The following is a 12141-nucleotide window of genomic DNA, read 5'->3' as shown; positions in this document are numbered from 1 at the left end:
TTTTTTTTTTTTCTTTTTTTGGTGTAGTCTCAATAGTTTAAATCTGTTTTTGATTCTCTTGACTGAGGAAACATATCCATAAATATGTTGCTAAGGTTGATGTCCAAGATGTGACTGCTTAAATTTTCTTTTAGGAATTTTATGATTTCAGGTCCCACAATTAGGTCTCCAATCCATTTTGAGTTTATTTTTGTGTATGGTTTAAGAGAGTGGCTTGGTTTCATTCTTGTGCATGTAGATACCACTCTTCTCAGCAACATTTATTGAAAAGACCTTCTTTTCCTCATTGTATATTCTCATCTCCTTTATCTTAGATTAATTGACCAGGTAAGTGTGATTTTTATTTTTCTGTTCTGTTGATCTATGTGTCCATTAATTGTGCTAGTACCATACTGTTTTGATTACTACAGCTTTGTAATTTATCTTTTTTCCAAGTTTTGTAGTATATCTTTTTTGTTTGTTTGTTTTAAAGATTTTCTTTATTTTAGAGAGAGGCACATTCAGGGGTTTGGAGAGGGGGAAGTGAGGAGGGAGAGAGAGTCCCAAGCTGACTCCACATTGAGCACAGAGCCTGACTCAGGGTTGATGCCACAACCCAGAGATCATGACCTGAGCCACAACCAAGGTGTGGACACCCAACCAACTGTGCCTTCCAGGCACCCCTTTTGTAGTGTATATTAAAATCTGGGATCATGATTCCTTTAGCTATGTTCTTCTTTCTCAAAATTGCTTTGGCTCTTTAGGGTTTTTGGTTGTTCCATACAAATTTTAGTAGTATTTGTTCTAGTTTTGTGAAAAATGTTGTATTTTGATAGAGATTGCATTAAATCTGTAGGGTACATTGGGTGGTATGAACATTTTAACAATATTCCTTCTTCCAATCCATGAGCATGGAATATCTTTTCATTTGTGTCTTTTTAAATTTCTTTAATTGGTTTTATGGTTTTCAGAGTTCAGGTTTTTACCTCTTTGGTTGAATTTATTCCTAGGTATTTTATTCTTTGTTGTGCAATTTTAGTGGAGGATTGTTTTCTTAATTTCTCTCTCTGCTACTTCATTATTAATATGTAGAAATACAACAGATTTATGTATATTAATTTTATATCCTGTAACTTTAATGAATTCATTTATCAGTTCTAGTAGTTTTTAAGGTTTCTATATATAGAATCATATTATCTCCAAATAGTGAAAGTTTTACTTCTTCCTTAGCAATTTGGATGTGTTTTATTTCTTGTTTGATGGCTGTGACTAGGGCTTCCAGTATTATGTTAAATGAAAGTGGTAACATGGACATCCTTATCTTGTTCTTGATCTTAGAAAAAAAGCTTTCAGTTTTCCCCGTTAAGGGTGACGTTAGCTGTGGGTTTTCCATACCTTGTCTTTTTTATGTTTAGGTATGTTCCCTCTAGACCTACATTGTTGAGGGTTTTTATCATGATTGGATGTTGTACTTGGTCAAATGTATTCTCTGCATCTATTGAAATGATCATATGGTTTTTATCCTTTGTCTTGTTAAGGTGATGTATCATACTGATTGATTTGCAAATATTGAACCACCCTTGTATTCCTGGACTAAATCCTACTTGATCATGTTGGCTTTTTTAAATGTATTATTCGATGTGGTTTGCTAATATTTTGCTGAGGATTTTTGCATGTATGTTCATCAACAATATTGGCCTATAGTTTTCTTCTTTTGTAGTGTCTTTGTCTGCTTTTGGTATACAGGTAATGTTAGCCATGTAGAATAAATTTGGACACTTACCTTTCTCATCTATTTTTTGGAATAGTTTGAGAACTATTATTATTAACTGTTTTTAAATGTTTGGTGAATTCACTTGTAAAAAAGCTATTTTGTTTTGGGGGAGTTTTTCATTACTGGTTTAAGTATCATTGCTCATAATGGGTCTGCTCAAATTTTGTATTGCTTTCTAATGCAGTTTTGTAAGGTATGTGTTTCTAGTAATTTATCCATTTCTTTTATGTTGTCCAATTTGTTGGCTTGTAATTTTTCGTAGTTTCATATTTGCATTTCTCTGATGTCAGTTATTTCCCCTACTTCATTCCTGACTTTATTTTAATTCTCTCTCTTTTTGGTCTGGCTAAATATTGATCAATTTTTTATTTTTTCAAAGAATGAACTCATGGTTTCATTGATCTGTTCTTTTGTTTCTGTTTGTTTTAGTGTCTGTTTCATTTATAGCTGCTTTAATTTGTATTTTCTTTCTTCTACTGGCTTTGGGCTTTGTTTATTCCCTTTCTATCTCCTTTAGGTATAAATTTAGGTTGTTTCATATTTTTCTTTTTTTCATATTTCACTTTTTCATTTTTATTTTCATATTTTTCATTTGTTTTTGTTTTTGATATAGACCTGTACTGCTATAATCTGCTTTCTTAGAACTGCTTTTGCCTGCATCCCAAAGAATTTGAACTGTTGTATTTCCATTTTCATTTGTCTTCATGTTTTTTTATTTCCTTTTTGATTTCTTCGTTGATCCATTCATTGTTTAGTAGCATATTATTTAGCCTCCCTGTATTTTTCTTTCCAGATTTTTTTCTTGTGAGTGAACCCTAGTTTCATACAACTGTGGTCAGAAAAGATTCATGATATAATTTCAATCTTTTTGAGTTTATTGAGACTTATTGTGTGGCTTAATATGGTATTAATCTGTTCTGGGTAATGTTCCATGTACCCTTGAAAAGAATTTGTGTGTTCTGTCTTCTGTTTTAGATGAAATGGTCTGAATACATCTGGTAAGCACATCTGGACTGATGTGTCATTCAAAGCCACTGTTTCCTTGTTGATTTTCTGTCTGGATGATCTATCCATTTATTTAGGCTGGGTTGTCCAAGTCCTCTCCTGTTGTATTTCTTCCTTTGTGTCTGTTAATAGTTGCTTATGTATTTAGGTGCTCCTATGCTGAGTACATAAACATTTACAATTGTTATATCTTCTTTTTGGATTGTTCCCTTTATCATTATGTAATGTCCTTCTTTGCCTCTTATTACAGTCTTTGTTCTAAAATCTATTCCATCCAGTATAAGCATTGCTTACCAAGCTTTTTTTTTCCACTCCTATTTGCATGGTGAACACTTTTCCACCCCTTCAGTTTCAATCAGCATGTGTCTTTAGGTCTGAAGTCATTCTCTTACAGGCAGCATACAGATAGGTCTTGCTGTTTTATCCATTGAGTCATCCTATGTCTTTTGTGTGGAGCATTTAGTCCATTTATACTTAAAGTAATTATGATAGGTGTGTACATATTGCCATTTTGTTCTTTTATGATTGTTTTTGTAGTTATTCTGTTCTTTCTTCTTCTCTTGCTGTTTTGTAGCTTGATAGCTTTTTTAGTGTTATGCTTGCATACATTTTTCTTTACTTTTTGTATACATATGATAGGTATTTGATTTGGGGTTACCATAGATTCATATATAATATTTAATGTGTGTAACAGTTAAGTTGGTAGTTGCTTAAGTTTGAATCCATTCTAAAAGCACTTAATTTTTATTCCTCTCTCCACACTTATGTACATAAAGCCATACTTTACATTCTTTAATTTTGTAAATCCTTTGACTTTTAAATAGATATAATTCATTTTGCTGCTCTTGTGCTTCAGCCTTCATTGTGGTTTTATAACTGATTAATCTACAACTTTTATTATAGGTTTGCATTTACCTGTGAATTTTTTTCCTTTCATATTTTTCTTTTCTCACTCCTTTTTTTTTTTTTTTTTTTTTGACAGACAGAGATCACAAGTAGGCAGAGAGGCAGGCAGAGAGTGGCGGCAGGGGTGGGGTGGGGCAGGCTCCCTGCTGAGCAGAGAGCCCGATGCGGGGCTCAATCCCAGGACTTTGTTTGTTGAGGTTACACTGGACAACGTTTTGTCCTGTGATGTAAAGGGGCCAGTCTGAGGTCCCTACAGGCCTATGGCTAGGTGGGTGTCAGCGGTCAGACCAGATGCCTGCCCTCAGCCCATATGCCAGGGCTGCTGTCACACTGAATTACAGAGAGTTCTCCCTGCATGTTGTCCCCTTAGAGGTTTTTGTTGATGATTTTGTTAATGATTAGTAGGACTGAAGCCCTACTAATTGGCAAGATGCTCTCTGTGCTAGTGGCTATAAGGTTTGGCTGCTGGGACTACAGGTGCACTAGTGTATGTGGTTATCTTACCCTTTCTCCAGGACAAAAGTTGCTTTGGAATGGCACTTGCCCTGCTGAGGCTGCTTGCAGAGTATGTCAGGGCAGGAGCTGTTTTGAAAAGTCTCCTTTAGACTGGGGTGACTTAGAGGGGTGGATCCATAGTAGAACATAGGAGCAGGGTATACAGTGCTCGCAGGGTAGGTGGAGACTATTTGTGCTGGGTCTGTAAGTGTCCTGTTACCTAGGTGGGAGGTGGTGAGAGGGGGAGTGGCACCTGCCAGATCTTTTGTCCTTGGAAAACTCTCTTAAAAAAAATCCCTGCCCCTCTAGTGTACATCCTGAAATTAGTAAATAAGTCTCCCTCACATTATACCCCAGAAGCTTCTCAAACTGTTGCTTCTATGCTCTATTTTGGTTATTTGTTATACTGGTTCTTTAAGAGTGGGGACTGTTTTCTGTTGCCCTCCTGCTTTCCTGGACCTAAGCCCACTGATGTTTAAAGTACCTAGAGTTAAGTCTCTCTGACTGTAAAAACTCATGAAGTTAAGCTCCACTGATTTTCAAAGATGTATGTTTAGAGACCCATCTTCCCAGTGCAGGTCCTCATATCTGGGGTGCCTGATGTGGGGGATGATCTTCTCATTTCTATATAATTGTGGTGTCCCTGGAGCACTGGATGTGGTGCATAAACAATGAATTCTGGAACACTGAAAAGAAATTTAAAAAATAAATAAAAATAAAAAAGAAACGATTGAGATTCTATATTCATTTGTAATAAAATGAATATATACTATTGAATTGAATGAATTCATTCAATTCAGTTTGAACTATTGACATGAATGTATACTACCCAGAATATACAATACTGTGCTTAAACTGAAAAAAATATTGTAGTGTCCCTCTTGTTTGTGGTTAGTCTTGCCAGGGGTTTGGTTCCTGACTTCTGTTACTAATTATCCACCCTTCCTACCCTTTTAGTGTGACCACCTCTCCATGATTAACTGTGGAGAGTGTGTTCTGCTAGTCTCCAGGGTGATTTTCAGAGTGTGTTGCACCAGTGTGGCTGTAATCTCAGTGTATCCATGGAATGAAGTGAGTTGAGGATCCTCATTCTCTGCCATCTTCCCAAAAGTCTGAAAAATTAATTAGGGGAAATCTATCCCTGTGGAAACCAAAAAATTGGGGAAGAAGTGAATCTCCTCTGGGCTTCCTCAAGAGTTCTTTAAGATCCTTAGAGTAATAGGTTTCAATTTAGGATAACCCAAGTAACATAATAATAGTATTATAGTCACCTGTAAATATATATATATATATAATATATATATATGTATATATATTATTATATTATTTCAGTTATTCTCAAAATTTTGCAGTATGTTGGCATCATTGTCTGTGACCGTAATGACCCCAGGTATTTGGGTTTTCTTCCAGACTTAGTGGATCAGATCTGCCAGCAGGACACCCAGTCACTTAGAAACCCAACCCATAATACCCAAAGCTTTATGTCCCCATCACTGCACTCTAGGAATGCATAATTAAGCTAGACACTGACCCTGCCACAGGCCTCAGAAAGAGGCAAATAGGTTCTAGGCAAATAGGCAAATAAATTACTACACAGTGGGATGCTGTGACAGGGTTGTGTAAAATACACAAGAAAATCAGGTGGCTACAGTTTAATAGGTGCTTTGTTTCAATATCCATTATTTCTAGTCTGGAGGATCCTGGAAGGACTGTATTGATTAAGGGGCTCATTGACTTTATGGATGTTAGTTGTTTTCAACCAGTAAGGAACCCCAGCAGGAGATGAAGGAAGGAGGTTAGGATATTCTTCCCTTGGCTTACTCTACAGCTATAGCAGTGGCTCTCACCAGAGGCTATGGCTCCTAATAGCTGGACTCTACAATTGGCAGTACTGGTCTTTCTTCTTGCCCTATCAGGACTAGGAATTATAAGGGCCCCCTACTACCTGGGATACTGAGCTACACACCCTGCCCATATCTATATAAATGATTTCTTTATTAAGCTCCCCTCAAATTACCTGATTCATGTATGCCAGCTGTTTCAAGATTTGCACAAGAGTCAAGAGCTTTGAAGAAAATTCTGGAATCGATAATGGAGAGGTTTTAGGAAATGTTGCATCACCAATGTTCTTGATGGCACAGAAACTGAAACCATGCAGAACATCATGGACATTATGAATTTCAGTTAGTAGTGGATTCAAAGGAATGGTCTCTGAATATCAAGAATTTCTGGAAATAATAAACCATATGTTTCATTGATGTATTTCTCTTTTGAATGCCTGTAGTGATATATGATTTTTTAAAATCTTTGTTTTATTAAGTCTACCTATTTCATTAAGTACAGAATAAAAATCTTAAGTCACAAGAAAGTATTGAATCACAATTTAATTGGAAGATATATTCTTTTTTAATGAAACATAAAATGATAGCGAATCATAAAATCAATGACAGTTTAGATTGAATAAAACATGATAATGGTTTTGGTGTGAATCCTACCTAGTCTGATGTGAAAATGGTGTTCTCTGCTTTCTTTTTGAACCATATTGCACACTGTTCCTTCATTTCCACCATTTCAGAATTACTTTTTTTTTTTTTTTTAAGATTTATTTATTTGAGAGAGAGAGCATGAGCAGAGGTAAGAGGGAGAGGAAGAGGTAGACTCCCTACTAAGGAAGGAGCCTGATGTGCAGCTCGATCCCAGGATCCCGGGATCATGACCTGAGTCAAAGGCAGATGCTTAACTGACTAAGCCACCCACGGGCCCCAAGAATTACTTTATTGTAAATGTGTCTCAAAATAGCTTATGCTTTTGTGTTATGACCACATTGTTTAAGTCTTACTTTCACCAATACATACATTTAGTGATGACAACAAATCCTTTTGTCATACTTTCCTTTGTCATCTCTTGGTTCACTGAGATTCACTCCCAGTAGTTTCTTAAAGAATTCCTAAGAACAGTATTTCCTATATTACTGCACATTTAGGGATGTTTTGCTAACTAACATTTTGGCACTGAAGGATAATTTGCCTTATGCTTTCTTCTTTTCAGTATTTTGCAAGTGTTGCTTTGCTGTCTGTAGTTGAATTTTGTCTGGGAAAGCAGAGGCCAGTCTTTTACCCTCCTTACAAATAACTCCTTATTTTTTTATTTTAGCTTTGCTGTCCTCCAGTTCTTTAAAGTACAGTCATTTTCCTAGAATACATTTTGGTGTTAGCCATTCCAGTTTGATTTTCCCTAACACACAGTATGCTTTTTCACATAGTTATTTTGTGTCTGCTTTTAATTTCAGAACAAATTCTTAAAATTTAATTATTTTATTCAGTTTTGTTTTCTTCGAGGTTCCAGTTCTTTATTAGAGTTCTTTTATCTGCTTTGTGTATCCTTTCTTCTGATCCTTTAGATTCTTTCTTTGTCCTCATTTCATGTACTTTTCTCATCTGTCATCTTTATTCACTAGTTGCACTGTCTTTAATTTCTGTTCTTCCTAGTGCTCCTTCCAATTTCATTTTCTTTTTAAAAAAAAATGTGTTCTTCAAGCTCATATTTTATTTACTGTTACTTAATCATTCATTTTTCAAGTTGCCAAATTTCTGAATTATGATCCCCCTGCATAGAGCTTATTTAATATGATTTTTTTAACTACGGGAAGGTATTCAGTCACTCTTTTTGCCTGCACCACATTTTTCTGGTCAGTGTTCTTTCTCTGTAAGTTTTACTCTTTCTTTCTTTCTTTCTTTCTTTCAAAAATTTTCTTACAGTATTTTGTATCAATGATTTCCCAGTTCCTAGTTGTTTTCTGTCTCCACCTCCACTCATTAAATGAGTTAGAGTTTGTGGAAACTTTCCATGTAAGAGAAGAGTCAGGGGAACCTTATATATTTTTAATATAAAAGATTCTGGGGACGCCTGGGTGGCTCAGTTGGTTAAGCAGCTGCCTTCGGCTCAGGTCATGATCCCAGCGTCCTGGGATCGAGTCCCGCATCGGGCTCCTTGCTCAGCAGGGAGCCTGCTTCTCCCTCTGCCTCTGCCTGCCACTCTGCCTGCCTGTGCTCGTTCGCTCTCTCTCCCTCTCTCTCTCTCTGACAAATAAATAAATAAAATCTTTAAAAAAAAAAAAAAAAAAAAAAGATTCTGTCCTCTGCTACCACGGAAACAAATAGCTTCCTTCAAGTGTATCTGGCCAGTTGTTACATTTCTTCTTTTGTAGCTCATTTCCTCCACCTATTTGAAAGAAACCAGTTCAAGAAGACTTCTGTCTCCAACCCTGATTTCTCCACAAATTGTTACTAACAAGGAACACAGTCCTATGTTTTAGTTGAGGGAATCATTTTCAGAAAGTATACTTTCAGCCGTTTCCTGAGCTCTGCCCACTGGGCCACCTGTAATTCCTCATGCTTTTCCTCTTCAAGTTTGCTGCCAGCTCAGCTCCTTTTTTTTTTTTTTCCTCTCCACATTTTGTACTTGTGTTTTAGACTGTAGGGATTGCATCTAGTTTTGTTCAAAATGGAGGTTTTTCTTTTAAGATTTCTAGGAAGAGAAGAGGAAAGATGATTTATGCAGCAATGCTCATGCCAAAAATCTACTTAGAAATGTTTGAATTTGTATAAATTTGTGTACATATATTAGGGTGACATTCAGTTTAATGAAATGTTAAATCATAGGGTAGAAGATGACTGTATCTTTGCCCCAAAAGCCAAACTATTATTTGTAGAAACAGCAAAATCCATAGACATTTTCAATTTCATTTGATAACCAGTCTAGAATCTACTACCTATTAAATAATATTTGGGGGGGCCCTACCCTCCCCATCTCCACAAATTTCTCCAGTCTTTGATTTTGCTTCAGGGCCTGGCACCCTCTTCTGAGGGCCAGCCTTCCTTTGTGGCTGCCTGCCTCTGCTTAAAACACATTTACGCTCACAGAAAAGGATCTTCACTAAGCACAAAATGGCCACATTCTCAACATACACACATACACTAAAGAGAATACCCAGAAAGTGACAAACTAAGCACGTGGAAAAAAAAATACATATGTATATATGTATATGTGTGTATGTGTGTGTGTATATATATATATATATATATATATTCTTTAATTTTACCTTCAATTTGGTGTTGTGTAGGGAAGATAAGCATTTGTTTCATTGTGAAGTTGAAATGGCATCTAATAAGCAAGAAAGAAAATTAAGGCTTCATAAAAGCTGTGATGATTTCTCTTCCAGAAAGGGCTTTGGCTGCATTGCTATTTACCTGAACATAATGTCCTTCAAAGTAAGAGATGACATCTAAGCATTTGAGGATTGTACTGACCTCTTGCCCTGTGATTTAGTTGTTTACTTGTGATGTATTCTGTATTTATCAAATCATGGCTGAATTTTCTGTGAATGAGGGGTTTAACTATCCTTTGTTCTCCTGCCACCCGTTCTTTGCCTTCTAGAGCACAGACTAATCTGTAGGATAGAAGGATAAAACAGGTAGACAATCAGTAAATAATTTGAATTCAGATAACTAGGTGATTGGTATTAGAAAGATCCTTCAAAATTAGCTGAGTTTTTCGACTTCTATCCATATATATATATATATATATATATATATATATATATAGACATAGACTTGAGATGTGATTTTTCAGCATGGGTATGGTTGTACTTTAGTACTAAAGACTTCATTTAGGACTATTCCACCTGAGAAATACTTTGACAAGGAAATGTTATTGCAAAAGATGCTGTAACATGGAGCATTTTTTTAAAGGCAAAACTTAATTAAAAAAAAACATTGTGCATAGACAGTGAGTAGCTGGCTCAACAAATTTTTGGTTTCAAGAAAGTGTTTCATGCAAGTAACGTCAAAAATAGCAAGTTTTATCATAAAGGTATATAAGGATTAGAAGATGTTGTTTCCAACTCTCTCTCTCCCTCTCTCTCAGGAGCCATGTAATCCCTTGAAAAGTGTATCTATAATTGCTCTTCTCTTTCTCAGCGGGCTTTACGCTGGCCTCTACTTGTACCTGTGCCCCACTTCGTCATAGCTAACTGGCCATCTTACCAATTTCTCGATTTCAGGTTACTGGAATTAGAATGTGATTTTCCTAGTTTACGGGTTCAACGTGGCTTTGCATCCCTAGGAAACCTGTAAATTTGCTGCCTGTGGCAGAATACAGAAGGTTGGAAATTCTTTTCTACTACTGTTGAAAGATGAGTCTAATTTAACTCCCTTTAAAAATGGCCTTGCCAAAAAAAAAAAAAAAAAAAGAAATAAAATAAATAAAAATGGCCTTGCCATAGTGATCTGTTTGATAGAGTATAGTAGAAGTGGCCTGGGGGAAGGGCTTCCACAGTTAGGTCAGAAGAAGCCTTCTACCTTCTACCTGGGCCTCTGGTAGAACAGCCTCTCCTGGAGGCTTGAGCTGCTGTGTTAACCGCCTTGATTGAATGACGTGCAAAAAAGACTTTGAGATCACTCTAAAAGAGGGAAGGGCCCTGCTGAGTCCAGCCTTCCAGCGTCCCCACCAAGGTACCAGCCATGTGAGAGAAGCCATCTTGGACCCTCCAGACTCCCCCAGCTGACTTATACCACCTGTTCCTAGCCAACGCTCTGTGCAGCAGAATCACCCACATGAGCACTGCCTGCCTAAATTCCTGACCACAGTTAGGGTATTGAATAAAATGGCTATTGTTTTAAGCTACTAAATTTTAAGGTAGTTTGTTATATACAGCAATAAATAATTGAGATACCTCTGCTTCCATCAGCTGTAACTCAAATGGAAAAAGCAAGCTAAGTCTTTCTCAACAAGGCCAGTGGGTGGCAGTTTCCTTGTACAAAAAAAAAGGGGGGGAAAAAAAAAACATGTCATTAGGAGTTTTAATTGAAATCCTTAGGTTAATTGCTGCCCTTAATTTCCCTTGAGGCTTTAGCGGGGAGGAACAGGATTAAGTTACAGCTAGTCTCTGATGGGATTTAGATTAATAAGATGAAGGGACATCTAGATGAAAGTACTAACGTCACTAGCCTGGTTGCAACTTAATCATGGTAAAAAGAGGATAATCGTAGTTGAAAAAGATACACATTTGGTTGACAGAAAGATAATTATATCTAAAACTTAAGGCCTCTGTGGTCAGTCCCTTTCATGAACATCCGAAGAAGAGAAACAACACATTTTAATAATGTCTCAGTATTTTTTGAAGCTTGTCCTAAATGCATTTTGCAGATACTCGTTTGAAATGAAAGATATGCATGTGACAAAGTTATGTATGGATATTTTTGGAGAAAAAAGCCTAAAACTTCAAAATCAGTTATATATTAATTATTAACTGAAAATTTCTCACAATCCGTGGCAGTTACTGAAAGACAACTGTTTTCCCCCAAACAGCACAAGTTTCAGCCTCATGTCTACATATTTCTCTAGAAATCACCACAGGCATCTCTGTAGTGTGATTATCATCAGGGACATTCAGACTCGCTCTAAGATAGCTGGCTCTTGTTAGAGAGAAAAACCTTATCACCAAGAAATTTCTGTGACTTGTTAAAAATTAATAAAATACAGGGGTGCCTGGGTGGCGAAGTCAGTTAAGCATCTGCCTTTGGCTCAGGTCATGATTTCAGGGACCTGAAATCGAGCCCCACATCAGGCTCTTGCTTGACAGGGAGCCTGCTTCCCCCTCTCCCTCTGCCTGCTGCTCCCCCTGCTTATTCCCTCCCCAACTCTCTCTGTCAAATAAGTAAATAAAATGTTTAAATAATTAAAATGTGAAAAGGAGACCCTTTGATCCCTAAGTATCTACCCTGTTTTTCCATTGGACTAACTGGGGCAGCTGTGTTAATTATAATTAATTGCAAATGTCCTAATCGTCAGTTAGTACTTCTTAAAGTACTAAGTTTGACCATGTCTGAGATCCCTTATTAGACCATAAACCCAGAGGCAGGCCTTTTTTGTAAGTGGCCAGAGACATAGAAACCATACAGGCTCTCTTCGTTTTTCTGACA

The 12141-nt window shown here is 36.7% G+C and overlaps 1 pseudogene across 1 annotated transcript in view; it reads right to left on the bottom strand.

Annotated features, from left to right (window-relative positions):
• Positions 1–12141, bottom strand: part of LOC308338234 (large ribosomal subunit protein uL18-like) — a 112195-nt pseudogene that overhangs the window by 93519 nt on the left and 6535 nt on the right. Inside the window, exon 3 of the transcript in view lies at positions 6177–6370. The product of the transcript in view is annotated as a large ribosomal subunit protein uL18-like (transcript). The remainder of the gene's footprint in view (positions 1–6176; positions 6371–12141) is intronic.

The sequence above is a fragment of the Martes martes genome, assembly GCF_963455335.1.
Source record: "Martes martes genome assembly, chromosome: 2".
Taxonomy (NCBI): Eukaryota; Metazoa; Chordata; class Mammalia; order Carnivora; family Mustelidae; genus Martes; species Martes martes.
This window is presented reverse-complemented; position numbering and strand designations above follow the sequence as displayed.